At 37.6% G+C, this 27,933-nt stretch overlaps 1 protein-coding gene across 3 annotated transcripts in view; it reads left to right on the top strand.

Annotated features, from left to right (window-relative positions):
• SLC20A2 (solute carrier family 20 member 2) overlaps positions 1–27,933 on the top strand; it is a 107,564-nt gene that overhangs the window by 5,302 nt on the left and 74,329 nt on the right. Inside the window, exon 3 of one of the 3 annotated variants that reach the window (XR_007458173.1) lies at positions 183–458. The exons of 1 other annotated variant lie outside the window; for it this stretch is intronic. The gene's annotated coding sequence lies outside the window, so the exon portion shown is untranslated. Of the gene's footprint in view, positions 1–182; positions 459–26,421; positions 27,589–27,933 lie in introns of those variants that run through there. One more of the 3 variants, XM_049632466.1, reaches the window with a different exon arrangement.

The following is a 27,933-nucleotide window of genomic DNA, read 5'->3' as shown; positions in this document are numbered from 1 at the left end:
AGTTTTTTTGAAAAATACAGTATTTAATGCTAAAGTGAAAGATTAAAAATTTTTTTATTTGAATCAGTTATTTTTCAGTCTTAGCTAAAATGTAAATACTGTGAGAATTTGTACTGCTTTATTAGAGTTTTGTGTTTTCAAAATCTGTTTGATTTTTAACTTTTTTTTCTTTGTGTTTTAAGGCATCTTACCTTGGAAACAGCACAGTTTGGCTTGCATCCATGTCATCTTTGAGTATGAGAGAGAATCCTAATTTCAGCATGTCCTCAGAGACCAAAGAACCAGGTTTGTTCCTTCAAGAAGTCTCCTAAAGGCTGTGGAGCAGCATCCATTTCCAGAGGTCGATAAAAATGTGTGTCGATGATGCCTGTGAATGGACTATATGGTCAAGTGACTCATTAAGATAATCATGGAAGAATGGTAAAAAAAAAAAAAAAAAAAAAAAAAAGTGAAGAAAAGGCAAATTTCAAGAAGCTACCGCAGTATCATTTAGGATTTTTAAGGAGTTGAAAGAAGATAGTTCTGAAAATATGAGTGACAAGACTCTAGCACAAGTCTTTATATGTTTCTTACATTACCATTGTTAACCCAGCTGCTTTTGTGTGTAATATTTGCATTATTTTCCTCTACTGCAATAGCTGGTAGTTTCCTCATGATCAGAGTTTTATTGTGTTTGGATAGAGAAATAGTAGATACAGTAGCAGAAACCAGCTTCTGCTAATCACTAAAGGGACAGGATGTTGACAAATTGCTTCTTCATAATGTGCTGCTGCTGGTTCACAGTTTTTGTGGCTTCAGATTCATCTTCTTTTATCTACTCCTCAGTCTCTGTATGTGCCTGCTTTTTTCTTGCACAATTTTTTAGCCTGACGATCTGATGACCGTATTTTTTCAGTTTAAAAATAAGAATTGTATCTTCATAAATAGACCTTTGGTATGGTTCTCTCCTACCCTTGCTTGTTTTCTAAGATCAAGAATAGAATAATTTCCATTCGTTTTTGGGTTTGCTCGTCTTTCTATTTTTGTATTCTTGTTCAGGGTTTTGTTTTCCTCTACTCTTTCTAGGTGGAAATGAAGGATGATCTCTGTGTTGTGGTTTTAGTTAACTAGGAGACCAGAATAAGATGGGTCGTAGACATTTATAGAAAAATTACAACATCTTTTAATCATTACTATTTTAACTTTGTTTTAAACCTTCGTCAGATTTCTTTTTAGCAATACTGATGTAAATGTTACCTTCATACTGTGCCCTTTCCTTTTTGGGGGAGGCAGTAAGAAGCAGGGATTTCTCCAAATGCTGATAAGCATAGAGAGAATATGAGAGAGAGAACGAGAAAGCTTTTGTACTTTACAAATGAAGCAAAAGAGAAGGCTTTTGTACTTAACAAATGAAGCAATTGGTCATTAAAGTCATTAATGTGTATACACACATTGTCAGTATAAAAATTAGTTTGTGGCTTAGAACTAACATTATTAACTGACAGTAAATTTTATTGTTTTCAACCCTTCCTACTTTTGTGACTTAAGTCAGTTGACCTGAGCCATAATTTTCTTCTTTGTAAACTGAGGAAGCCTTTGTTCTTATGAATCAAGTTTTACCCAACAGAAAGAAATATAAGCAGAAGCGATTTTAAAATTTAAATTAATAAAACAAAATTCCAGAAACCATTTTTTAATAAATATTTCCTTTCCTAGTAGGCCTGTTTACTTCATCCTTTTTTCACTTTTCTTCCCTATGTACTTACTACTTTTACATTTTTTTTCTCATCTGTCTAGAATTTCTTGCTTGGTGTCTGTGTTTTGCCTGCTTCCTGCCTTTTCCATGATTCATCCTCCCATTGAAAATGATTTCTGTTCTCCTTACCCTCTATTTCCTTGGGTGGGCTTCCTGCCTTGTCTGCCGCCTCCAGTCTTTTGTTATGTCTTGTAATTCAGCTCCTGTCACCTCCAGCTCCTGCTTGTTTTACCCTCCCCTCTGTCCACTGTGCGTCCTGTCCACTTGCATCCCACTCACATCTCCCGTCAGTGGTGATCTCGTCTCTTCCACTACCCCAGTCTACTCCTGTCAGTATAAGTACACTGATCTCTGTTATGTTTCATTTAGTTCTGATCCCTTCTCACCTCTGAACTGATGATGTTTTCTTTGTGTACTTTTTAGTCATTGTGAATTTGCCTTGTGAGCTCTCTTCTTCTATTTTCCTTGTCCCAGGATGGCAGGTATTGCTAGATGGATTTGTTGTCAGTATTTGCATAGAACACGGATCCTTGCTGTGTATTTCCTGGGTAGCCAGGATGAATCAATTATTATTAACTTTTCTTGGAACATTGAGCTTCCTGTGTTTTCTGCTTCTAAGATTTAGATTGCTATTCTAGAAGATTAATATGACTTTAAAGAGAGTCAGGATAGTCCTATGATGCTGTCATTTTAACTCTTTATTCAAGAGTTCATGACAGACATTTGAATTCACTCCCTTGTCTTGAAAAATTAAAGAAGACATCCTTACCAGGTTTGGGGGTAGAATTGGGTGGAAGGTGGGAACAGAAAGGTAAATACTAGAAAAGGATTCATAGTCAATATCTAGAACTGGGAAGAAAACTGAAAACACAAACCACATGCTTTAACATTTATTAGGTAAAAGGTCTGCTAAAAGAATGAAAAGTATCAGTAATTCTGTTAACTAGTTTTAGTACTAGGTCATTGGTATTTTTACACTTCCATTTAAGTTCCAACACCTTTATTTAATGTTTAACAAAACAGAAACTTAATCTTGTAAATATTCATTTTGTTTTGAGAGACTTGATGTCTCCTTATATATTAACCTATATCATTTTATAATTACACTGTAACATTCTCAAAAATGCCATTAACATCCAGTCCTGTTTCTTGTATGGGAAAGCATATAAATTGTATGGTTTTGTCCCCGTGGACACTGTAGTCCTGTTGTAATGAAAAGGTAGCCTTTTGGCAAGCGTTTATGCCTTTGATGATTTATGTCGTCTTATGTCTTTCCTTAATTCTTGTATATACTATGAACATGGAGCTATCCTGTAATTGAGTTTCCTATAATGTATATGAACTCCTGGGAGTAGACTAATGTAAGCACAGATGCAGCTTTATGAAACTTAAAAAAGAAGAACCCTGTATAGCACGTAATGTATTTAAATAGGATTGTAAGAGTAATGCTACAAACTGGGGTTGATCAGACTGAACATTCTTTCTGCCCAAGCCTTCTCCTATTGTGATGGTTACTGTTGGGTATCTTGAAGCTGAAGGGATGGCTAATAGTGTGATAATGTTTCTGTAATATTCACCACCCGTGAGCAGCTAGTGAAAATAACATCAGAACCATGGGTAAGCTACTAAGGAGAAATTTATGTAGATGTGCTCGGTACAGGACTATGTTCTGCAGTTACAGAGATGAACACCATATAGTCCGTTCTCTCTGGAAGCTCATAATTGAATAGAGAATATTGATAAGTAAAAGATTACAGTACAATGTGGCAAATGCTGAAATACACATACATAGTAGTTATCATAGGAACAGACTAATTGTATAGGTTAAAAACCTAAAAAGTTAGATACCAGATATGATATGTATATAACTGGTGTGTGTAGTATGTATCGTATATAAATTCTGACTGTAATGTAATTGCTGGTGTATCCCTTATTATCTGGGCAGGTTACTTAAAGTACTCAGTTTGAGTGTCTTCCCCTTGAAATTGTGATGATTATCTAGGATTGTTATATGAATTAAATGAGATAATATATAGGAGGTGCCAGTGTGGTCCCTTCTTCAGTTGTTTAGAATTTAGAGAACATGATAAAGGATTATACTCTTCTTGTATATATAATATTGCTATGCAGAATGCTTGGAATTCCCATTTTAAATTTGCTTTTATAGTGTTTAAGAAAACTAAACTAACTCAAAACCTTATAGTCAGTCTCTTTTTTTTTTTTAACCAAAAGAAGTTTCTTTGATCTATTTGCCAGTGCAGTTCTCAGTGACATACTTTTGAGTATATTATAAAATCCGTCTTTGTATAATTATAATCCCAACACTGGATTACATATAACAACCTGAATATAGTTTCTGAATTGTATCTATGTTTTTGTTATTTTAAAAGGTGTTTACATTAATTTCTTTTAACAACCAAACTGAACAGTTTGCATTTTCTAATGTAGAAAAAATTGCCACAATAATATAATATTGTTATGTTTATGGTTGGTTAATTTCTTCCTAAATTAACAGGTCTTTAAGGGTGTATGTCCTAAACTATATGATAAATCAGTTTGGGTAAACTTTTCACTTGATGGAACAAATTGATTCTTCTGATGTGTGTTGTTGGGCCTTGTTTAAAAAGTCCCCTAATTCATAGCGTGATTAGACTTGTCTGTTGTGATTTTTTGTAATGTAAGGTTTGAATTTGGGTAATTTGAAAATATCATATTTGAGATAAATCAGCCAGCCCAGAAATTTGTTACAGATCAAAATATATGTCTATTTAAAGCTTCTTTATTAAAGTTCGTTATGTATAATCAAGAGATTTAAATAAGTTTAGTTTGTGGCTGGTGTTTATTTGTATTGACATTCATAAATTTGTATTGACATTCATAAATAGGGAAACTATCTCCATAGGAAGGAGAACTTGATGTATTAGTATTCCAAAGCTTAGTTTAAGCTGGTTATGATTAGAAAAGTGGCTTTCATGTGTATTCTCTGGATGAATCTCAGGTCTGTGGGCATGTTAACAATAACATTTTTAATCACCATAATAAATAGTTAGCAGAGACATTTGGGAAATTGCTGCAGATGTAGAATGAGCTGAGGGTAGGGTTTGTCTTTTACTGTTCCTTGTTCTTAGAGAAACTAAATTTTTTCCTGATGGTGTTTTATTTTTTCTTGGATTTTTGTTAATACCAATAAGAAACACTTGCCATTATGGAGCCTCAGTAGGGCCAGGCTCCAGGCATACATTGAAGTTTTTGCTACTACTAATGTAATTCCTTCTAATAAAATTTGATTTTTAAAAATTTTTTTTTTTTAAGTTTATTTATTTTGAGGTGGGGAGGGCAGAGAGAGAGAATCCCAAGCAGGCTCCTCACTGTCAGCGTGGAGCCTGATGTGGGGCTCAAACTCACGAACCATGAGATCGTGACCTGAGCTGAAATCAAGAGTTGGGTGCTTAACTGACTGAGCCATCCAGGCAACCCAATAAAATTTTGTTATGAAATATATTTTATATACTACACACTTATGTAGTATGTAATGTATGTTTATATTGATGACTAAATAATGTTAGGATATTTCTGCTGAGCAATAGGTTTGTTGTTGTACATATTTCCTACTATAAAAATGAGGAAATTGAGGGAGGTTGTTGAACTGTCCAAGGTCATAACCAGTCGTAAATGGTGAAACCAGGAATTTAAGCTAAGTCTGATTAAAATCCATGCTTTCATTCACTTTTCTGTACTAACTTAAAATATTATTTCTCTCCTTGAGAGGCGCCCAGCTGGCTCAGTCAGTAGAGCATGAGGCTCTTGATCTGAGGGTCGTGAGTTTGAGCCCCACATTGGGTATAGAGCCTACTTAATAAAATTAAACATTTTTTCCTTGAAAAAGTAAAATTTACTCTTTCATAAATGTGTATTATTTTGAGCTAAGGAGCACTGCTATTAATCCTCTGTTGTATGCCTAATTTTTTTTTCCCAGAGTAAAAGAGCTTTGTTAATAGTTTGTAAGATTATAGAAGGCTCAATGTTAAAGTGATCAATGCTTAGTAGAAAGAACAAAATCAGATAGTACAGAAAAGCATAAAGTGGGTGGTGAAATGAAAATCACTAGTGATTCACTTCCCAGAGGTTAGCATTTGGTGTAAATTATCCAGGCATTTGGTAAAAAAGTACATATATGTATATCTCTAAAATACAAATAGGTTCATAATATGCATATTGTTTAGTAACACTTCTTTTGTTTATTATATATTGGCCATCATTCCACATCATTGTAAGTTTATATCTTGTTTTTTCATTTTTTAAAAATAAACTTTTTATTTTAGAAGAGTTTTGGATTTTTTTCCTAAGTTTATTTTCATTTATTTTGAGAGAGAGAGTGAGTGTGTGCACAAGCAGGGGAGGGGCAGAGAAAGAGGGGGAGAGAGAGAATCCCAAGCAGGCTCCATGCTGTCAATGTAGAGCCCGATGCAAGGCTTGAACCCACAAACTGTGAGATCATGACCTGAACTGAAACCAAGAGTCAGACACTTAACTGAGCCACCCAGGCGCCTCACAGAAGGTTTTAGATTTATAAAGAAATTGCGAAGATAGTACAGAGTTCCCAGTTTCCCCTCTCATTAACCTCTTAATGTTAGTGTGGTACATATGTTATAATTAATGAACCAAACTGATAACATTATAATTGGTTGAAGTCCATACTTTATTGTGATTTCCCTTTCATGAGTTTTTACCTCCTGTCTTTTTCTGTTCTAGGACCCCATCCACGAGTCCACACGGCATTCAGTCATCATGTCTCCTTAGGTTCTTCGTGGCTATGACTGTTTCTCAGACTTCCCTTGCTTTTTATGACTTGACAGTTTTGAGGTGTACCAGTCAGATAGTAGAATGCCCCTCATTTGGGCTTGTCTGTTGTTTTCTCATGGTTAGACTGGGGTTATGTGGGGTTAGACTAAGGGAGGCCACAGAGGCAAAAGGCTGTTTTTATCACATCATTTCAAGGGTGCATCCTAGCTTTGTGACCTTACTGTTGATGTTGACCTTGGTATCCTGGCTGAGGTAGTGTTTGTCAGACTTCTCTATTGTAAAGTTACTCTTTTTTCTCAACTTTCCATCTTGTGCTCCTTGGAAGGAAGGCAGCCCACACTTAAGAGTTATGCTCCACCTTCTGTAGGGGAGAAGCAGAGTATCTACATACGTTATTTGGAATTCTACGCAGGAGACTTCTCTCTTCTCTCCCATTTATTTATTGAACCATTTTTTTAATGTCAGTATAGACTAATGATATTTATACTTTGAGTTATAATCCAATACAACTTTATTGCTCTAATTTTTCCAGCTTTGACCCTTGGGAGTCTTTCGGTTGGTTCCTGTGTCCCTTTATGATACCCTGATCATTGTGGGCTAATATCTTTATTTTTTACATAGTTGCATGGTATTCTGTTATAAGACTATACCATGATATATTTAACTAAACCCTTATTAATGGTAATCTACATACCAGATTTTTCACCGTTATGAACAGTACTGTGATGAGAAGTCTTCAAAATATATTTATAAAAATATTGTTTGATAATTACTCAGGAAGATTTGCCATGTTAAAGGGAGTGCCTTTTATACACATCATGTGATTTGTGACCCTTAGTCAAATCTCTGAAGGGAGGGAATTTTCACCTACCCTATGGAAATCATTGTGGTTGCCTCTCTTTTTTCTTTTTTTCATGTGGTAAGTGAGAGGTGATGACAGGGTGGCACTGATGGTCTTAAAAGAGCTGCTTTGAGATCATACTTTGTCTTAAGACAGCTGTGCCTTCTCAGTATAGACTCGGTTACTGTAGACAGTGAGATGAATTGAAATTCCATTCGGAAGAACAAAACAGCATTCTCAGAGAGTAAAAACTTCAGAACTGGAAGCAACCATAGAAATCATGTTCCATCCCTGCATTTTAGAAATTGGAAACTATAGTACCATGGGGTGAGATGATTTGCCTGGTATTTTTGCCATAAAAGAAGCATTCAAGAACCTGAATTTCTGCTCAGAATTCCTGTTACATGAGTATATTTTATATCCCATGCATGGATATACACAGTTTATGTTGGAAAATTTCAAACATGTACCAAAGAAGACAAGATAATTCATCTGTATGTCCCCATCCTTCAGCTTTACCTTTCCATTTGTGGCAAGTCTTGTTTAAACTACCCCCTGCTGGCCCCCAATGCCATACTACTTTAAAACATATCTCAGATATTAAATTATTCATCTGTGAATTTTCAGTATGTTCAAGAAATCCCTTGTCAGAACACAACCACAATATCGTTATCACACGTTAAAAATATATTTTTAACATTTTTTTAATGTTTATTTTTGAGAGAGAGAACGAGGGAGGGCAGAGAGAGAGAGACAGAGGATCTGAAGCAGACTCTGTGCTGACAGCAGAGAGCCAGATACAGGGCTCGAACTCACAAACTGTGTGATCATGACCTGAGCTGAGATCAAGAGTCTCCCACTGACTGGCTCCGACTGAGCCACCCAGGCACTCCAGACCTTAAAAATATTTCTATTTAAGGATATTTAGTTGTAAAAACTTCAAAAATTTGTATTCACCATTGATTAGAATCTGGCATTACTGAAAATACATTTCTTTGGTATGATCCCCCAAGAATTATAGGGAGATTTTAATGTATATCTGTATACCATACAAAATGGCCTAGGTTATGGCTTTTATAAAAAATGTGTTAGGGTTTTACCCGTAAAAAATAAGTTAACCTCATGAGATTTCCTTAGAGCAGAGAAATCCATAAACACTGTATGATAGATATTGTCCAACTGGATACATTTGCTTTTTGGCCCTCCTTTACTCTATTTGTGCATGAGAAAGCAATTCCGAGGGTGTATGACAAGAATTCTATTTCAGATTTTATCATATTAATTAAAGCCATGGATGAGAATATTGTGGTGTGGCCATTTTATTCCAGATCTTCTGTAGAGAGATTTTTGAACGTCAAGTAAAATTCCTGCATGTTACTTCCTGAATTAGAAGTTTACAAAGCTTCTAAGAACCAACATGCTGACATCATTACTGCATTTTCATTTGCTTTTAGAAGATAATTTAAGGGGTACCTGGGTGACTCAGTCTTTTGCATTTGACTCTTGATTTCGGCTCAGGTCATGATCTCATGGTTCATGGGTTCGAGCCCCACATTGGGCTCTGCACTGACAATGTCGAGCCTGCTTGGGATTCTCTCTCTCTTCCTCTCTCTCTGTTCCTCCCCCATTTGTGCTCTACCTCTCTCAAAATAAATAAGTAAACTTAAAAAAGATAATTTAAGAGGAAAGAATACCTTTTCTATCAGAGATGATCCTAAAGGCAGAGCTGACTGCGGTTACTCGATTTACTTCAAGCGGCACACTACGTGGATTGCTTGGTGTCTGCAATTTAGAAGAGTGGTTAATACTTCCAATATTTTAAATATTGTATTTTCTTGGGGTTTCACTGGATCTTTAAAATTAAAATTGAGATGTTATTTTCCTCTAGAAAAGCAACCCTGTCTCAGAGGCTTTACAACCAGAATAAGAAACTTCCTCTTAAATACCCATTTACTTGCATTGAATTTATCTTAGAATTGCTTCTGGTTTTTGGCATGCTGTTAAAATATTCAATATTCAATGATCTAAATTGAAGATGGAGTGAAAAAGAGGGCTGAAATTTTCCTTCCGCTTATTCTAAGCCAGACTGAAACCAATCTTAACTGCATAATTTAATTTAAAACTATTTTATTGCAGGGGCGCCTGGGTGGCGCAGTCGGTTAAGCGTCCGACTTCAGCTAGGTCACGATCTTGCGGTCCGTGAGTTCGAGCCCCGCGTCAGGCTCTGGGCTGATGGCTCGGAGCCTGGAGCCTGTTTCCGATTCTGTGTTTCCCTCTCTCTCTGCCCCTCCCCCATTCATGCTCTGTCTCTCTCTGTCCCAAAAATAAATTAAAAATGTTAAAAAAAAAAAAAAAACTATTTTATTGCAAATAAATATTCATCTTGCTAGCCCATATTGTTCATTATATGTAGATTCATGTTTTATTCTAACCTAATTTAGACTTCTGCCTTGCATTTGACAGTGTTACAGCTTTTCTGTTTTCTTTCATGAATAGGCTTTGTTATAGTCAATCAGCTTAGTTTTCTTACCATTTTGAGTGCCCTGTTTGTATTATTTCTGAATTTTGGTTCACCTTTTTCTCCTTGTTTTCATTTGGTGGACATCTTTTAAAGAGGAGAAATCGTTGTTACTTTTCTTCTCTATTCTAAGCAGAAATTGAAAGATTAATAAAAAATAACCAGTTGCAAATACATCTCTGGTCAAGTGCATTCAGTTTTCCTAGGCTAATGTGTATTAAAGATTTTAAGTTCTTGGAGGACAGAGTATTCATCAGTGTGTGCTGTGATTTACCTCTGTAGCATTCTACCTATTTTAAGCTACTTTTTAAATCTTTTCTTGATAAAGTAATGACACTTTTTCTCCAAATCCTATTTTCTTTGAAATTCTCTTCTTATTTTTGACATCTTTGCTTCTTGCCAGCATGTGATCCTGATTGAATTTCTTACCTTCTTTCAGTTTCCTCATCTGAAAAGTGGGGATATTAATCAGCAGTCACCTCACTGGATTTTTGAGTTAAATGGGATAAGCTGTAGTGCCTGGCACATAATAAATGCTCCATAAATGTTATTCAAGCCATCTGCTTCTTTCCAGCCACCCTTATTACATCTTTCCCTTTTACTTGTTTATACCTTCACATAGATTAGGAAATATGGTGTGTGTATTTTAAATAAGTGACCACCTTCTTGTTTTCCTCTCACTTTTAAAAAACTTTTCATCTTGAAATGATCGCAGATTCATAGGAAATAGCAAAAATACAGAGCAGTCCCATGTACCCTTCACCCATTTTCCCCCAAAGGTAGCCAAAGTCCAAGATCAAAACCAGAAAATTGACATTGGTACCATCCAGAGCTTATTCAGATTTCTCCAGTTTTATATGCACTCATTTGTGTGTGTGTGTGTGTGTGTGTGTGTGTGTGTGTGTGTTTGTATGGTTCTGTGCAGTTTGATTACATGTATTTGTGTAACCACCATCACAATCAAGATGCAGGATTTTGTATCCCTCACCCATCAACCCAAGGCTTTCTCTTGCTCTCCTTTATAATTTCCTCAAACCCTTGGTGATCACTATTGTGTTCTTCAGCTTTCTAATGTTCATGCAGCCTGTGATCTTTAGAGATTGGCTCGTTTTACTCAGCATGATGCTTGTGAGATCCATTCAAATTGTTGCGTGTGCCAAATAGTTTGTTCCTTTCGTTGCTGAGTTCTGTTCATGCCATAGATGTACCACAGTTTAACCACTTGTCCAGTGGAAGGACATTTGGGTTGTTTACTGTTCTGGGTTATTACAAATAAGGCTGCTGTGAACATTTGTGTACAGGTGTTTTTTGTAGATCTAAGTTTTCATTTCACTGGGATAAATGCTTGGGAGTACAGTTCCTAGATCAGAACTTTAAATGGACCATTGTAAGCTTCTTTGAAAATACATGCTAATGCCATTTGTAGATACATAAAGGCAGTTATTTTTTAATGCCAGCCATTATAAACAATATACAGTGTCCTTTGTTTTAAAATATCTTTTTGTATAATTTGCAGCACCAGTCCACAGTTTTGAATCCTGACTTTTTGTGTTGTAATATAACATGTACTAAAGAAATATTTCATTTTGTAAGTGAATCCCCTTGCATATTGTATTGAAATTTTTCTTGGGTATTTTACTGTTCTCAGATACTAAATTTGAGTGGGAGGAGATATTTCAAGTAACGGTTTTTCTTTCCATCAATATTTTGCAATGTGGTGGCTGTTAAAATTTTAAAATACCTGTAAAGATGAGCACAGAAAATCAGGCAGTCCATTAATTAATGTCCAGCAATATTTCAAATAATCGGTAGAGTAATGTTGGATTTGTGTTTTCCAACGTAATGTAAGGCAAAGCTACAAGTAGTGTTGACATGTGAAGAGCTCCTCATGATGGTACCCATAGATTTCAGTAATGTTATTGAAGTTGGGCATCAAAAATCAACAGAAGGACAATATAAGTTATGTGTAGCAGACAGGCATTGGCTGGGTGATCAGTTTTGGCTTTCCCAAATACAGTCACGGCCCTAAAATAACTGATAAAGGGAAAGCTCTGTAAAAATTGATAGAAGGGAAGGAAATGAAATGTAGAAAGCAGTGGCTGCTCATTTGAATAATCTAGACAAGATTGAAACAAGCACCTGTTCCCAGGCCAGTCAAATTAGACTCTGAAAGTGGTGCCCAGGCACTGATACTTTAAAACATGTTTCCAGGTAGTTTTAATGTTTAGCCAAGGTTGAGAACCACTGGCCCACCAGGAATGGCCTCTGTGCTCCTATTTCTTCACCTTAGAATTTGATAGTGTTTGTGCTGCATGCATCCATCTTTTATGTATTGGACTAATGTGGGTTCCACACACCTTTTATAAGTGGCTCTGCTGAGATGTCTGTTTCCCTAAAGGGGGAAAAAGCCATACTTGTGAATTGTGGTCATATTTAAACTATAAAACAGCTTTAATAGGTGTAACAGAAGAGTGCCTGTCTTTGGAATCAAAGACATCAAAATTGTTGAAAAGTCAAAAGGAAATTAGATTTCATCCAGGGCTTATTATGGGTGGGACAGTTTTTGGGAAATTGGGCATTAGAAAATGCATATGGGGTGTTGGGGTGAGAGGTCTTCGTTTTTATTGATAGATCCTATTGTCAACCTTACTTAGTTTTTCTTTTTTTCTTTTGATTTTTACTTGGCAAAAGTGATACTTAACTGTAACAAGTGAAAGTATGCAAAGATGAGTACAGACAAAAAGAACTAATCCCCCACCAGTGTTCACAGCCAGATGTGAATTCTTCCATACCTTTTTTTATATTTACAAAAGTATGTTTAACAATATAAGATTTGTAAGTTTTTTGTTTTTAAAATAGGATCACACTATGTATTATTTTGAAGCTTCCCCTCAATATACCATTGATATGTCCCAAGTCAATGTAGATCTCTTATTTTCATAAAATAAATTAAATTTTCAACATGCCATGATTTATTGAGCCATTTCTCTATGAAGGGACATTTAGAATATCCCCCCCCCCACACCTTTTTAAAAATTTACTACAAACAGTGGTGTAGCACATATCTTTGTGTATATAAGCTTAGGTACCTGTGCTTTTGTTTGTAAAGTATTCTTATAATCCATGGTTTGGTTTTGGCCAGATTTCTTAGTTTCTGGGTACTTTTTCTGATCTTGAGAATTATTAGCGAGTTAATAATGTCTGCTGATTGCCAGTTATTTGGCTCCTGGGTATTAAACTGGGTGTTAGATAGGAGAATCAGTTATTTTAGTAATGGATATTAATAAATCCTAGTGGCCAGAAATGTTTTTCATAGGTCCTGGAATCCCTAAGGTGGGGCACCTTAATGGGAGGCCAACAGATGGGCTTCATGGGTGTCTATGAACCACCTGATACTGACTGAAAAATTGTATATAAATGCACACTTTATGGCTTTCATCAGATTTTCAAGGGGGTTTTTATTGCCCCTCATAATGGTTAAAAATTGGTAATACAGGTATCAGAGAGGAGTACTCAGTCCAGAGAACCTGCAGAGTACTTTGAGTTGCCATTGATAGCACATTTTTAATCACAATGTCCTCTTTCTTGTAAAGTTCTGGATTGAAATAAATTTTTCTAATTTCCAGATGACATAAGCCTAGGAGAGTTGGCTAATACCAAACCTAGCAGAATCCAGGCTGAGCATAACCCCAATAGGTTGTAATAATGTTCCAAAAGATGAAAGATACTAAGGATAAACATGTAGGAGCTGAACAATGCCTGGGCATGGAGGACAATCTCAGATGCACCTGAGATGAAAAAGAGCTGGGAGTTTATTTGCCCACAGGCTGGTCTGGGAAGTCTCTGTAATGTGACTGCTAAAAATATGAGCAGGTTAGACCACATTTGGTGAATTGTGTTTGTATCTGAAAACCACATTTTAGGTGAGACACGAGCAAAGGAGGGAGACAGGGACAGCAATGGACTGAGACGTGACGTCACATAAGGAACCACTGCTTGTGGTTGCTGGATCTGAAGGAGAGGGTATAAAATAGCAATGGCAACAGCCCTTGTAGATTAAGGAATAGAAAGACCAGAGTGTGCTTAGTGAATGTTTGAATGAATGAATGAATGAATGAGTGAGTGAGTGAATGAAAATTAACAAAGCAAAGGATTCCCTCTTGATCTAAGCTCTGGTGAGAGTTCTCCAGTAATGGGGTGGGCTGCTCTAGAAAGCACTGACTTCCCAATGGAGCCCTTTAAGCATAGTGATGGGTGACTGGAATAGTACTGTGTAAGGTATTGCTGTTCTCAATGAAAGGCTGTACAGCAGAACTTCAAAACTCTTTTAATTGGAATTTTATATTTCTCTCGGGCACTTTAATTAAAAAAATTTTTTTTCAACGTTTATTTTTGAGAGACAGAGAGAGACAGAGCATGAGCAGGGGAGGGGTAGAGAGGGGGAGACACAGAATCCGAAACAGGCTTCAGGCTCTGAGCCGTCATCACAGAGCCTGACGTGGGGCTCAAACTCATGAACAGTGAGATCATGACCTGAGCCAAAGTCAGACACTTAACCGACTGAGCCACCCAGGTGCCCCTCAGGTACTTTAATTTTAAAATATAGGACAATCCCCCGTTCCTGGGCGACTCAGTCAGTTAAGTGTCTGACTTCAGCTCAGGTCATGATCACGTGAGCCCACATTGGGCTGTCTACTGTCAGCACAGAGCCTGCTTCAGATCCTCTGCCCCACTCTCTTTCTGCCCCTTCCCTGCTCTCCCTCTCTCTTTCTTTCTCTCTTTCTCTCTCTCAAAAATAAACCTTAAAAATTTTTTTTTTTAATTTTAAATAGAGGACAGTTCTAGGATGATATTGTAGGCTCTTTAAAAGTACATTTATAGAAGGAGTGTTTGTGACTGAAAGACTACTCCGTTGTCGGTATAGGTGCTGAAACATTGAACTGTAACAGGTTTTTTTTTTTTTTTCTGAAACTGATGTAAAAGTTATTCCGCTGTTAAAATCTGAAGTAGCTAGTCTAGACTTGTAGAGTGAGTGTGGTTTGAGATTTTATTCTTGTTACTTTAGAGAGAAGAAAAACCACATTCTTTCCAAGCTACAAAAAGAGTAAAAAAGGAAATTTCACCACTTCCCATGGCCTCAGGAAACAAGCACACTATCTCCATTAGACTAATTGTCTGAATTTTGCCCCAGGTTATAGTAACACACTATATAGAATTTGTGTCCTGTTGTATCTTTTACATAGGTTTGCCCCTCAGTTTGCCTACCGCCCTGTGGAAATGTATCTTTAGTATTTGTTTAAGTTGGTTAATACAGAGATGCCTCTTACTACCCCTCAAATAGTTCAATCAAAACACCTTTAGGTTATGGAAATGGATAAATATTGTCAAAGCTTTTTTATGTAAAGCTTTAAAAAAATTTTTTTATGTCTTTATTTTATTTTTGAGAGAGAGAGAGAGAGAGAGAGAGAGAGAGGGAGACTGAGAGCGGGGGAGGGGCAGAGAGAGCCGGAGACAGTCTGAAGCAGGCTCCAGGCTGTGAGCTGTCCACGTACAGCCCGACAAGGGGCTTGAACTCACAGACTGTATATCATGACCTGAGCTGAAGTCTGATGTCTAACTGACTGAGCCACCCAGGCGCCCCTTTATTGTAAAGCTTTTTAAAAAACAAACCCTGTGTCTTCCACTAGCAGTTTTATTTATTTTTAATTTTTTTAATGTTTTTATTTATTTATGAGAGAGCAAGACAGAGACAGAACAGCGTGACCGGGGGAGGGGCAGAGAAAGAGGGAGACAGAATCCAAAGCAGGCTCCAGGCTCTGAGCTGTCAGCACAGAGCCTGATGCAGGGCTCCAACCCGCAAACCATGAGTTCATGACCTGAGTGGAAGTCGGATGCCCAACCGACTGAGCCACCAGGCGCCTCTCCCACTAGCAGTTTTAAAAGAGGTTGGGGGCTGCTGCCACTTAGGACACCCTGGTTTCCACTCCTTTTTATAGTGCCCTAGACATTTAGGTCAGGGGTTAAGATGGCTCCACCACTCACATGGCCCTGACGTCCCGTGTCTGATTCCTCACTTGCAAAGGAAAGATAGTGATGGTGCTTATAGTGTTGTGAGAAAGCAGGGTACTGGGTGCATGAGGAGAACTCAGTACCAGTTCTGTTTCTGTATCTTTTACTCTCACCTTGTGATCTTTCTGTTTTTTCTGACTCAACAGCTACTGTCATCCACATGTCTTGTACTATCTCGGACATAGCTTATCTAAAACTACTTTTTTGTGTTGCCACCCCCACCCCTTCCTCTTCTCTTCCTCTGCCTGGCCGTACTCTATCCTCCCGACTCCTCTTGTTCATCCAGGGGTACAACTCACCAGAGGTTGTCCTGGAAGAGGCTAACACCGCAAGCTCTGGAGTCATGTGGTCTCGGATTAAATTCTGGCTCTACTACTCTTGCCACATGGTGTTGGACAAGTTACTTAATGTCTGTCTCTAAATCTCAGTTTGTTCAATTATAAAATTAGTATGGCAGCAATCTGTCTTATAGAATCGGAAAAATTCAGTGTGATACATACATGTTAGCTGCTCAGTATGGTTGCTGATACTTAAGTGAGTGCACAGTACACATTTATTATTTATAAGTCAAGCCAGAAGTGGTGATGTCATCCTTAATTCCTCTTCTTTCCCTTCACTTAAATGTCCTCAGTGCTATTGATTCTACCTCAGAAGTCTTTCTCTCCTCTTTCTCATCACTGCCTTTAGGTCAGGGTTTCTTAATTTGAATTTATCATAATCAAAGAGGTTCATAATTCCTTGAAGTTATATGTACATGTTTTAACCTAAGAGTTTTTCTCAAGAAGACGGCTTTAGCTTTTATCATCGACTTTCACACAGGTCAGTGACTCACGAGATGTTAATAGCTCCTGTCTTAGACTCTTATCTCTGGCCTGTATCCAGTAGCCTATACACTGACATTCCTTCCCTAGTCTCCGTGCCTGTGATCTCTTCACACTGGTGCCAGTTAACTCGTTTTTTGTTTTGTTTTTTAATATTTTTACATCACCATCCTGCTTACATGGTTGTGTTGACTCCTTGTTGCCTACAGCAGCAGTTCTCCTCCCGACCACATACTAGAAACACATGGGAAGCTTTTAAAAAAATACCCGGGTCCCATCCTAGACCAATTAATCGATACTAACAAATACCAGGCATCAATATTTTGTTTTAAAGCTTCTCAGGAGATTTTAATGTGTAGGCAGACTTGAGAGTGTCAGGGCTACAGGATAACGGATGAAATTGTTAGTGTGGCACTTACGGACCTCAACAACCCAGTGCTTATCTACCTTTTCAACCTGATCTTCTGCCTCCTCTCCCACTTATATCCCATCATTTGCTCTCTGGATACCTACTTCTGCTATTCCTGGAACATGCTGTGCTGTTTCCTCCCTCTGAGCTTTTGCCTATACTGCTTGCTCTGCCTGAAATGCCTTTTACCCTTTCTCTGCCTGGTCATTTAAATCATAAAACCTTTCCCCAAGCCCTGAAGAGAATTGCAACCCTACTCTTGTGCAGACTTCTGTTATAGGCCTTACACTGTGTCATAATTACTTGTGGATCTGTCTTCCACACACAGTGAACTCCTAGAAGCTAGGAGCCTTCTTTATTTCATTTCTCTAGTGTTGGCACCAGGTTAAGAAGCTCCCTAAGAGTCTAATGAACGAGTAAATGACAGTGAACAAACAACAGCCTGCTCTGTGGAATCTGGAAATCCATGGTGTTGGGGAAAGTAAGTAAATATGGTACACTAGATGTAGTAAGAAATGCTCAGCATAAGTTTTATCCTCTATGGTTAGTTACTCTTCTATATTTTTATAACAGTGAAAGATCAATAATATATGAAGTTTCTCATCTGGAACTAGGCAAGTTAAGACCAGCTTTGAAAATATCTCCAAATACTGTTGAGTATTATCCAACATAACAACATAAAGTCGCACATATCATATTTGTTTCCCGAGACTCCAAAGATTTCTGAATGAGAGATGGAGGGGTCAGCCATTGTGATGATGGCAACGGTTTATTTTGCCCAGTGGATTATCCTAACTTAGTTACTGATTTAAAGATACCCTTATATGGACAGTTCTCCAGACATTATATGTTTCTAATTTTGATCTCACCCCTGGCCTTTATGTTTAGCTGCTGCCTAGTCCTTCTTTTGGCTATTTTTAATACTTTTTTTTCCTCCGTGTGTCTTGGAATTGTCCGAAACATTCTAAATAATTGTAAATTAAATGTGATTTATTTGTCCTCTTTCTTCAGTGGCAAGGATTAATTTAATGGTGATTTTTGGAAGAGATTACTTTAGTAAATGATCTGAGAGAGATTCTTTTGAATATTGTTTGGGAGATGTTTTGTGTTGATTTGCCTTTTATCTTAATTATTTTTCCTGAACACTGACCCACCACTACACTCTTTTGCGAAGAGATGGCCTATTTAACACTTACACAAGGAATAGTGAGTACTAGTCTGATGTCATGATTTGGGTGTACATCATTCTGATATGCTGTGTATGAACAACCAGAATACCCTTTGTCTAACTGGCTTCTTATTATTTTATAATCTTATAAGCTTGAATAATAAGGACAAGATTTTTCTTATTCAAAGTCAGAATGTTAGTTGGAATTTATTAATTTGCTACCCAGTTATGCTTCCATTCCTTTTATTTAAAAAGTTTTTTAAAAAGCCTTAAATCTGGATCTATCAAGAGCCCCTCCTTTAAATATGTTTACAAAAAAAGGATATCAATCGGTGAAACTAAAAAGAATAATTTTTAGTCATTTTTTAAGAGCATTTTTAGAAACAGATGTGAGTCAAAGAATTGGGAAATGCACCCTTTCCTGGCAACTGGAGAGAGGAAAATATAATGTCAAGAAAAAGGAGAAACCAACTCTTACAATGACCACATTAAGGTCTAAAATGGATAATTGTTTATTATTTCATTGTCTACAATCAACCGCAGATATTCCAGTACTGTTTGTCCACCCATCTTTTTGTGAGCCAGGGCCTATGGAAAGAAACTGGTCTTTGGTGTTTCTGAGAATGGCCTTTCGGATGATTATAATTACTGGCTATTATAAATATTCAAGCTGAGTTGTTAATTAGTCCTCTTGTTTTTTGCTGCTTTTAAAAGTGAGCACTCATTGCAGCATTTTTTTAAATGAAATGCTTAGTGCTTAAGAGATACAGTCATGTACTTTTATCATCAAGAGACTAGGCTGTACCCCCCTGAAGAAACTAGCCACCTACTGGGTTCTTGTAGCCAAGTGCAATTAGAATCTCTTATGAATATTTCATCTCTTTTAGTTTGAGGTTGATTTTGAACAGCCTACTCTAAAAGTGACCACTTAGTTTATCTGGTTGGGAACAGACCACATCCATTTACAGCAAAGCTATAAAAAATTAGAGCATATGTTCTGTTTTTTTCTTAATTTTTTTTAACGTTTATTTTTGAGAGACAGAGTATGAGCCAGAGAGGGGCAGAGAGGGAGACAGAATCCGAAGCTCACTCTAGGCTCTGAGCTGTCAGCACAGAGCCCGATGCAGGGCTCAAACCCATGAACCATTAGATCATGACCTGAGCTGAAGTTGGACACTTAACTGACTGAGCCACCCAGGTGCCCCTAGAGCACATGCTTGATTTCCCATGTCTCTTGGTAAATTAGTAAGTACCAAGTGCTGTGTTCTACCACATACTTGAGCATTTGCCTTTCAAACAAACCTTACAAATACTTGAGGACCCATGAGAACATATTTGAAATTATTAATAATAAAACTGGTGGCTTTGGGCTGTTATTATGAGGATCCTTTCATTCTTACCCTGTAAGTTTCCTGTGCATCTAAAATAAGATAGAGAAGGAACCTAAAAGCCCCAAAAAAGTAGATTCATTACTACATACAGGTGGTTCAATCTGGAATTCCCATTCATTGTTCTTTTATGTAGCTAACTAGCGTGCTCTCTCCCTCCCTCCCTCTTTCTCTCTCTCTCTCTATACACACACACACACACACACACACACACACACACAAATAAAAATATATATAAATATATTTTATGTATAGAAACCTGTGTGAATCATTGTTCTGAGTACTATATGTGCATTAACTCGTTTTCTCAGCAGTCCTTGGAAGTGGATTCTTATCCTTATTTTGCAGGTGGGCAAAGAGAATTCTGTTAAGTAACTTGCCAATGGTTGCAAAGCTAGTAAACTTTGATTTGAATGATCCCAGCAAAGGGCTCTGTTAAGTACTTTCCTACAGCCCTCTTTTCCTTTGAAAGTCTGAAATCTCAAGTTAGAAAGTAGAGTAGTTCTTATCCAAAAAAGATTGTACATACTCTTGAAGTAAGCTTGATTGCTTATGGAGCAGTGCAGATTGAGATAACAAAAATTAACGTTTAGTGCTAACGTACCAAAAGGTTTTGGAAGTCTGTAGCTTATTCCCTGATTCCTAATAGTTTTCTTATAATTGGATTGCTTAAACTGAGAAATGGGTGTTTCTGATTAGCAGTTAAGCACAGCTCATGAATCCAGGATTGGCCACCAGGTTTGATTCGTGATGGGTGAAATTTGCGTTTGCATTATCTGTGAGAAAGAGGTTTCTAAACAAATAAATAGTATGCGATTGCAGGACAGTTTTACTTATTTCAACGTAGAATATTTTCAAGTAGTTGTAGCAGTATTTATTTTAGTATGTTTAACTATCTAGTACTTTTGCCCTAAAAATGGACAGAACTCAGTTTAACATTTTCTTAATAGATTCAAGTAATAAGACTGCATTTGAAAGTATTTTCAGTGTGGATATATGACTACCTTGAAGCCAAATTAGAGTAGAATTAGTAAGATTTTGTTAACCTACCTTTTGAAATACTATGGCTTTAAATCTAATGTTGTTTTTCCTAAAATATCAGAATACATTTGTTTGTTATTTTAGGTTAGCCTGACTAATTAACTGTAGAGGTTCAGTTTGTACTTAATAAGCCTATGCTTATTTTTTCATTGAAGGTGTATTTATTACATAAGATACTAGTTCTTGTTTGTTTGAATCTGACAGCCAGGCTGTGTCTGTGTAGCAGTTCCAAGCAGAGCATCTTATATCAGCAAATGCAGAAGTGTTGCCCCAAGAGAAAGGAGTGAAACTCTTTTAACTGAGTGGAGGCTAATGTTGGAGCATCTTAAAATATGGCTGACCCTGTACTCTAGTGTGACTCTTTATGAACTCTAGACAAAGGGGAAAAAATTACAAGTATATTTAACACCTGCTACCTACCAGGTACTGTCCTCAGTGATATAGCTATCTCTATATCTATATTCATGCACATTTGCCTGCATACCTTGCTGTGTATGTATATATGTGTGAATTTATTTATTTAATGAAATGTTTATATATTAAACACCAGGCACTGTTCTACATGCTTTATAAATATAAACTCATGTAATCTTCATAATAGCCCTATGAAGTATGTAGATTACTATCCCCGTTTTAAAGATAAAGAAACTAGGCATAGCGAAAGTAATTGCCCAAGGTCAACGACTACTGATGATGAAGCTAGAATTTGAACCCAGGCAAATACAGATGGATTCTGAATCCATTCCATTCCCCAGGCATACATTGTAGCTTTCCTTTTTCTCTATCTTTGCTTACGTCATTGCTTCTGTATAATGTTCTTTCCACTCCTTTTGCTTTTGAAAGCTCACCAGTATGCAAAGGTGCTATTCAAATGTCACTTTTTCCAAGATGCCTTTTCCTGATTAACCCAGCTAGAAGCCTCTTCTTTTCTTAGATTTCTAATGGAATGAAATTTTATCCTTTGAGATACTTACTGATTACTCTCTTATATGGTAGACAGTTTATATTTACCGAGATGTCTCATACCAGATTATAAGCCTCCTGAAGGCAGAACTTTCATTCACACTATTTTCTGCTATAATCATGAACATCCTGCCATTCATACAAATCTTACAGATGCTTGGGAGTTTCATGATGGCAGAAACCAAGTGTTTAACAAATTTTGTTTTAAGTGTATTTATTTATGAGAGAGAGAGAGAGAGGCAGAGTACGAGCAGGGGAGGGGCAGAGAGAGAGGGAGTCACAGAATCTGAAGCAAGCTCCAGGCTTTGAGCTGTCAGCACAGAGCCCAACATGGGGCTTGAACTCACGAACTGTGAGATCATGACCTGAGCTGAAGTCGGACGCTCAACTGACTGAGCCACCCAGACACCCCAACAAATGTTTGTTAAATGGATGACCTTTTAGGAATGTATTCAAACGGTAAAAATTTCCCAGTATTATTCTAAGATACTTTAAAAAATCAACTATGTTAAAATAAGTATTCAAACACTAGCAGTAACAGTACTGCCTTTATGTTCACAGTACTGATATAAATTGTGTTATAAAATCATGCTGAATTAATTACTTAGCAGAGTTTTAAAAAAGAACTGTTTTTAAGAGTTTGCTATGTTTCTCTCTCTCTTTTTTTAGCTTACAAAAAAATGACTGCTGAAGAGGAAATGGTTTGCACTTTTGGAGTTAGAGGTTTCTGCTCATGTGTGGGTAAATTGGTACTCTAATCCATTTCTGAAGTACTAAAACAGGTTGGATAGCTGTGACCTATGCCAGTATAATCCCTCTGAAGCCTAGGATGAAAGAACCATCTCTTTAGCATATATGTGTAGTTGTAGCATTAAAGGCCATGTGTATTTTGTTTCAAATTATAGGATGGACTAAATGGAGAACTTACCACTGTAGCAGTTTTATAATCAGACCATATCACTGTTTCATTTTAGTTTGATTAACATAATAATTGATATGATAAAGTAAATATAGTAAGCAGAATTGTGAGTTTTAAGAATAACAGACATCAGTTAGTCTTGAAAGGTTTAGTTTGGAGATCCAGGGATGGAATGTTACAAATTTTTTGAAGATATGTATATTAGTGAGATTTTGCTGTGTAACAAATCACCTAATACTAGTGACTTAGACAAACAAACATATGATGCCTCACAATAACATAGGTCACTGAGGTGGTTCTTTTGGTTTGGGCTAGCCTGGCTGGTCTCTGCAGGTGGCTGGCAGCCCTGCTGGAGCCACACAGTCTACGATGGCCTGCTGCACATGTCCGGAGTTGTCCTGCTGGCTGGTGCGGGAGCCTTGGCAGCAGGTGGCACATCTTTGTCCCAGATGGTCATCATCAGTGGGCTGGCCAGGGCTTCTTCATGAGGTGTTCTTGGGGTCCAAAGTGCAGCAAGAGAGGGCGAGCCCCCATGGGTCAGGACTTTTCAACTTTGCTCTTGTCTTGCAGGCCAAAGGGTGTGGATATAGGGAAGCAGGAACAAATAGGGGGTCATTACTGCAACAGTCTGCCAAAATAGGGAATTCATGAATGTGCTTAGTTAGTGTCCCTAAATTCTGATTGATCCTTAGGCCAGCAACATGAGGTGATCAAATAGAGAAAATCAGGCTGTCAAAGCTACACAGTTTTCAGAGGGATAGTCTATAGACCCTAGGCTCCCCTGAAATACTTAGTAATCATTTGAAGCCCCTTTCAACTTTTTTTTTTTTTGAAGCCTTGAGCTATAAAAGTCGGGAACCTTTAATCCTTCCTCACTCAGTAAATATCCCAAATTGATCTTCAGCAAAGACTACGTTGATGGCAGAAGGGGTGTGATCATGATGGCTACAGCTGTTTATTGAGAGCTCATGTGTGCTGGTGCTATATGGCATCTCAGGGAGTTTTAACACTGGCCCTTGATGTTGGCATTATTACCCTTGTTTTACAGGTAAGGAAGCAGAGTCATAGAGGTTAGCTGAGTTCCCTGAAGTCATAGAGCTGGTAGGTGGGAGACTACATTTTGTACCCAGCTCTTTCTGACTCCACAGCTGCATCCAAAGAAGAGTTGCTTACCTAGTGGGTTGATCATGTATTTTTCCAGCATGGAGGCTTTGAGTATTTTATGTCATCCTCTGAAAAACTGAGAACCATGGAGATACATGAGGGTTTTTTTCCCCCCTTTCTACTCTTTCCCTACCCCACCACCCTCACTAGTTGGACCAAATAACCAGATTTAATTTGAAGATGATAAAAGCTCAGAATGGAAATTTTACTGCGGGTTCAGATGTGATTTTTAAATATTTCAGAAGGGGCATCTGAGTGGCAATTCGTGGTTCATGGGTTCAAGCCCTGAGTTGGGCTATGTGCTGACAGCTCAGAGCCTGGAGCCTGCTTTGGATTCTGTCTCCTCTCTCTCTCTGCCCCTCCCCCGCTTGCGCTAGCTCGCTCTCTCTCTCTCTCTGTCTCAAAACTAAATAATTATTAAAAAAAAACCCTTCATGTAAAAAATAAACTACATCTCTTCCCCACTCTGCCCCAGTTGTGCTCCCAGAGCACAGAGCACATCACTGTGTCTTTGTGCTTACCAGAACGTTGTTTGGGTGGGTCTGCCCTTCGCACCAGAATCTTGTCTGCCCTCCCTGTATCAGCAGCACCTAGCCCCGAACAGGAGCATTCCAGTATCTGGTACATGATTTTATAACTGAATTCCATGCCTGGGGGGAAATTCTTTCCTTCTTTCCTTCTCCCTCCTTTTGGGCTATTCATCCTCCTTTGGTCCTGTCTTTCTCCTTCCTAGATCATTTTTCCTCCCCCCGCCCCCGATCTTCTGATCTTCAGCTTTCCTCAGCTTTCCATTTCTCCCACCAACTCATTAGTCATTTTTATATTCATTACATGTTGAAATGATAGTATCTTGGATATATTGAGTTAAACCAAATATATTATTCAAATTAATTTTACCTGTTATTTTTATTATTTTTTTACCTTACTACGAGAAAATTTAAAATTATGTATGTGGCTACTCTAGAGGGTCGATATCCAGCTTAATTCATTAATATGAGTTCATAAAACTAGTTTTTGTTTTTGTTTCAATTGCATGGATCTGTTGCACTAGATAAGCCATAGATCACCATCTTCCTTCCACTTACATGGCATTGCCTGGCCTTCCTCCCCCACCACCAAAACTTCCTGAGAACAAATGGGGAGAATTTACCTTGCTTTTAATGATGCACATAGATTTTTCTCTACTGTCATAAGTATGCCTGGAACAAAAGTACAGTTGACTCTTAAATTATTTTCACTAATGAAAAGGAAGCAGCAGAGTGACTAATGTAAATTGGAGGATACACTATTTTCTTTGGAATGTTTTGGTTCTTCCATTTTGGAACAGGTGTGGCCAGTGTTGAAAGAAACAGTGGAGTCATACTCAGCATATTTGATACATGAGGAACTGGAAAACTCAGTGTTCCCTGCCCTCCGTATAATGGATATAAGACTTATCATAGTGTTCTTCTGTAATGCAAACTCCAGTGCCTAAATAAAGTTGGTGTATTTGCTTTTTCTTTCTGGTTTAGGGAAGAAATGTGTTTTAGCTTAGAAACTCTTTTTCCAGGGGTACCTGAGTGGCTTAGTTGGTTGAACGTCGGACTTCAGCTCAGGTCATGATCTCACGGTTCATGGGTTCAGGTCCTGTGATGGGCTCTGTACTGACAGCTCAGAGCTTGGAGCCTGCTTCAAGTTCTGTGTCTCCCTCTCTCTGCCCTTCCCTCGCTCATACTCTATTTCTCTCTCTCAAGAATAAATAAACATTAAAGAAAAAAAAAAAGAAACTCTTTTTCCAAACTATGATAACAGGATAAGGATGATTGTGTCAAAAATAGCCTCACAGCATCTTCTTTTGGCATTAAGAATTCTAGAGTGAGTTTGCTGTCAATCACTAAGAGTTAATTATATTGATTAGGGCAAGTCATCTTTGATAGTGCCTTCTTGTTTCCTTTTGGCATAGAGTGGGAAATGCTTACCTCCAGTGACTTTGGGTTGGGGTAGTGGTGAGTGTACCTCTAGCTACCATCTTGCAAGGGTTTTAGCGAGTCCTGCTTACCATTGGGCAGTGGGGGTGGCATCCCAGACCTGCAGTTAGCAGTTTTTGTAAACAACTTGGAGGAGGTTTGTGCTGGTGGTTACCAGCTCATGCCAATGGGAATCAACCTGTTTACCACTTTGGGTGTTTGTGCCATAGGTGGACGGTACTTCATAAGAGCATAGTCCTGTCTTAAAGATCCGTGTAATAGGATACCTACCTGTGACAGAGAGTCAAGGAGTGAAACCCTGTAGCACAGACCTGGGATTTGGGAGTTAAGTAGAATAAATCTCTTACATTCTTCTCCTTCTTCTTCTTCTTCTTTTTTTTTTTAAATCTCTTGCATTCTTAAACTAACATTTTAAAATCAGAAAAACAGCTTAGAAAAGATCTATAGGATTATAGCTAAATGGTTAATATGGAAGACATATATGTCATACAGAGGTTAGGAGGGCGATGGAATGATCCAGTGTTGATTCAGAATGAAGCCTTGGACAAGTCATTGAATTTCCCTGTTTTACCCATGTGTTTAAAAAAAAGGGGGGGTGGGGGGGTGGGAATAATATCTCCCTGATGTGTTTGGGGATTTGAGGTTTGTAATGTGTTTTGAGATCTTTCATAAAGTGTCCAGTAAGACCAGAGTATGTCACCAGAACTCAAATGTTTAAAACTTATCGAAACCATCTTGAGTAGATGTTATGCAATTCTGTGGCTTTGATAATAAGTTGTACTTATTAAGGAAGTACATATATATATTTGGAAGTATATATATTTTAAAAGAAATTCTGTGCTATTTCTCGTTTTCTTTTGACTATCAGATGTGTGCTTGGGGTCTTCAGCTGTTAACTTGAGTGTCAACATGATTTATAGATGGTCTGTCATCTATAGAGGACAGTTTACCAGTTCCAGCTAGCCATGCAGTTAAATGCACTTCAGAATGTTTCTTGCCAAGGACGATGCCTTTTGCAAATGTTTGAGATGTTTGTTCTCACTTGTAATTTATTAGTGAACCTGTGTCCTAATAGCAACTCCTTGGAAGTGCAGAAGACAAAGCTAGAAAGCAAGTGAATGACATTGGTTCGTTTTATATCAAGAAAAATGCTTTCATTGAAGAGTACTTGTTGTTAAACTTACTAGTTTGTATATTTGATTCCTGTTCAATTTCACATGGTACCACATCTAATCACACTGTGTAAAGAATCTGACAAAACGTCCTTTTACTTTGCTTTTCCTTGTGAGGAGCATACAGCACTGCCACCTTGTTGCCAAAGTTTTGTTTGATTTGAATGTGCTTAAAAAATCAAGTGAGCGCCTGTTGTGAAAAAGAGCTTACTCTTTCTTTGTCAGTACTTGCGAAAACAACTTAAAAGAAGTTAGTATTATTGGACTGAATTCAGTAATTAGCATAATCATGATGCTATGTATTGTTCAGCAGAGCACGCCCCTTGGCCAAATTTCCCATTAAGAGGACACCGATGTTGTCCTAGTGAATAAATCCCAGCACACATGATGCAAATCAGCGAGTTCCTGCCTGCTGCGCCGGTGCGGTTAATTTTAGCTGGGGTTTGTTCTAGGAGTTGTAAAACTGTTTACCCAAGTAGAAGTTAGTAAGCTGAAATGTGACTTCTCGGCCTAAGGTGATAGGATATCTATTTTAGACTTCAGATTGTGTTCATGGTCGGGAGAACAGTCTTCTGAAGAATTGCGGCTCAGATTTCTTTTGAAAGTGCTTGTAAGTAGTGGCTGGGTTTTTAAGATTTCTCTTTGTTCTTCTCTCCTTAAATCTTCCTAATGTTGCTATCATAGTAACTTTTCATCTCTTGGGAAAACTGGAAACTTTGGGGTGGCTACTTCAGGGGATTCTAAGAATGGTGGCAAAGGTTTTTCTTTACCGTGTATCCTACTGCAAGAAACCTACCTCATTTGGTTTTCCCAAGAGAAAGTATTTGATTCTTACTGTTTTTATCTTGGCAGAAGCAGTCTGTAGATTATTCCTTATTTTATCTGTTAAAATATTTGATTAATGGGATGGTTGTCTCATTGAGCTTTATTTCTATGGTAACCTAACTCTCAGGAA

Source organism: Panthera uncia, chromosome B1 (genome assembly GCF_023721935.1).
Source record: "Panthera uncia isolate 11264 chromosome B1, Puncia_PCG_1.0, whole genome shotgun sequence".
NCBI lineage: Eukaryota > Metazoa > Chordata > Mammalia > Carnivora > Felidae > Panthera > Panthera uncia.
This window is presented reverse-complemented; position numbering and strand designations above follow the sequence as displayed.